This window comes from Anthonomus grandis, chromosome 15 (genome assembly GCF_022605725.1).
Source record: "Anthonomus grandis grandis chromosome 15, icAntGran1.3, whole genome shotgun sequence".
Classification (NCBI taxonomy): domain Eukaryota; kingdom Metazoa; phylum Arthropoda; class Insecta; order Coleoptera; family Curculionidae; genus Anthonomus; species Anthonomus grandis.
Window position 1 is genome coordinate 6,927 of NC_065560.1, and position 3,081 is coordinate 10,007.

Here is a 3,081-nt window from a genome sequence, read left to right on the forward strand (position 1 = left end):
AGAGTTGTTCCTTTTTAGTTCTTCGAAGCCTTTTTTTAGCATGTCTGTGTCTGTGTAGTTTATGTATGTGTGCTTTCTTTCTTTATTTCCGATTTGAATGAATATATAGCGATGGTCACTAAGGCTTTCTTCGTCCAGTACTTTCCAAGTAACCCCTGCTTTGAATATGTTTTCTGAGACAAAGGTCAGGTCTATATACGAGGATCCGTTTTTCCGGGACAGAGTTGGGAGTTTTCCGTCATTTAGGATAATTAGACCTTGGGACATTATTGTTGTATGTAGTAACTCTCCCCTCGCGTCGGTTTTGTTGCCTCCCCATGCCGTATTTTTTGAATTGAAGTCTCCACACACAATGACTCCCTTTGATCTTTGGGACAGCTTTTGCCTTACATCAAGAAAGAGTGTGTTAAGGAATTCTTCGAAGGTCTGGATGGAACTGGCTGGTGATATGTATACAGAGTAGACAAAATTGTTGCCTGTCTGGATGCAGGTAAAGTTGTCAAAACTCTCCATCCTTGAAATAAGCGTTTGGTTTCTGCTTGTTTTTGTGATTCTTATCAGCGTATTTATATCGGGTTCATTTGATTTGTAGGTATAAGGTCCACTTATTTTTGATTTCTTCTTGTTCGGTTCCTGTATACATAAAATGTCGCAGTCCAATCTTTGAGCTATCGCTTCTGCCAGATTCTCTGCAACAACTTTTCTTTGCGTATTTGCTTGTAGTATTTTGATTTGTAGTGGGGACATTTCTTAGTATTGGCAGAAATTTTATACAGGTAAGTTCTAAAGTTTTAAAGTTTTTTAGGTTCTAGAGTTTATATCACAGGTAGGTCTAAAAGACTAGTATCACAGTCGCTAGTCCCCGGGTTATTGCAGGTTCTATCACAGTCGGTTGTTCTATCACAGGTGTTTTTAACAGTATTATCGGTTTGATTACTGTCATGTATCGTGGAATTATCATAGTCGTTTATCCGAGTCTTTTCATTCTCACTGCTGTGTATTCTTTGGTTCTTAGCGTATGATGATCTTCTTATGGTAGCGAGGGCCCTTTTAAAGGCTGTACATTTCCCTGTTCCATACTTGTGTCCCTTTGTATCGCACTGGGGACAAAATTCATCCTTAACGCATGCTCCTGACTGATGACCTTCTTCTCCACACCTGTAACACAAGTTACTCCTGTTTGGCCCATCGCAGTCCCTCACGTGATGTTCGTAGGACCAGCACTTCGAGCATTTTGTAACTTGCAGCCTTTTTTCTATATTGCAGTTCGCCATGCTTATTCTTATGTGTCGATGCTGTGCTAGTATTGACGCCTTCTCCTTACTTATGTTAATAGTTGCTGCAAGGGTGTTATCACGATTTGGCCTGAAATCGCTTATTTTTATTTCGTCTTCATTTAGATCCCCAACTTTTCCCTCTATTGCTGTCCTAATCTCGTTTTTCGTTGTGGTAATCTCCATGCCTCTTACGTGAAAGGTCTCATTTAAGTTTGTCTCCCTCACTCCACTAACACGAATTTTAGCATTTGTAAACTTTTTATTTACGGCTTCTTTGATGTATTTCACTGCCTCCTTATTTTGTTCAGTAACGATTATTAGTTTCCCTTCCTTTGTAGTTCGTAGGGATTTTATTGATTTGCTTGCAGCTGTATTTATTAAATTTGTTTTAATACCCGTCACCAATGTCTTTATGTCTTCTTTATCTTCAATTATTAGCGCGCACGTTGAGCGCTCTTTATTTTTAGTTATTTCAGCCTCTTTTACATTTGCGCTTGTCGTGTATATCGTCAGATTTGTATCCGTATCGTAGAAAATCATTTCACACATTTTTCTGAGAGTCTCCAGGTTACATTTCTTGATATGATGTAGAGCTACGTGTTCATCGTCTGCGGTATCCTCTTTAAGCCTGATAAGTTTTTCGAAAAGGTCCTCTTCAGTGCCCTTTAGTGATATTTTTACAATTTTCTGGCATGATGTGTCCACCCGGTTTGTGTACTTCACCTTCGTGATTCTGTTTGAGAGTAAACATTACTGGGATTGCGCTGGTTCAATGGAAGAATAAAAAGAGCGTTGAATTGCTTATAATCTAATAGTTTATATTACTGCACAGTGCACACAATACCGTAATTACTAACTAACTTATTTTACAGACTTAGCTTCGAGATTAAGCGAGAACGAGAAATTTACGAGTATTTAGTTGCTTTTATTAGGAGTATTTACTCTATTGCCGAGAGTTTTGGCTTTTAGCCGCGAAACGAGAGAATGAGAAAAAATGTGTCACTGGGACAAGGGACCGAGATTTTTTACACCCGAAGAGCGAGTGGCGGGCAACTGCATCTTTTCCGTGCTTATGATCTATTTTTAGATTTTTCGGGGAGGGGCCGGTAGCGAGCGTGACAATTATTTCAATAACAATACAAAGAAATCAACGAGAAAGAGGATTAAGAGATAAGCTTAATAATTTGGGAGAAATGGGTTGTGTTTCCACAACATTCTGCCCCCGAGTTGAAGCTGTTAGCTTCAAACAAAGCAAAAAGAGAATTAAGAGATTTACTATAAAAAGTAACATTAACTCGAAGGACCAATAGAATAATGAGAGCAAGAATAAAAATTTAGAGATTTATTATTTATCAGATTCAGTAAGAGAAACTTGAACGTTTTCTTGGGGTAGCGGACAGACCTTTGTGATAGGTCTGGTATAATATCCGTCAGTAGTTTTGAGTTTAACCACCCTGACTCTTCCATCTGCACCCTTCATAACCTCAGTCACTCTAGCTAGAGGCCATTTAAGAGGGGGAGTTCCATCCTCTTTGAGGAGGACCAAATCATTAACTTCGAGATTTTTGGATGACCGAAACCATTTTGGTCGATTTTGGAGACGATTTAGGTACTCTACAGTCCATCGTTTCCAAAAAATTTGTTGGATCTGTGAACATCTCTGCCAAAAAGAGAGTCTATTTTCGGGAATTTTCTTTAAGTCCTTTTCAGGATAGGCCGTTAGGGACGTACCTATTAAAAAATGACCAGGGGTCAATGAGGAGAAGTCAGAGGGATCGTTAGACATAGAGCAAAGCGGCCGAGA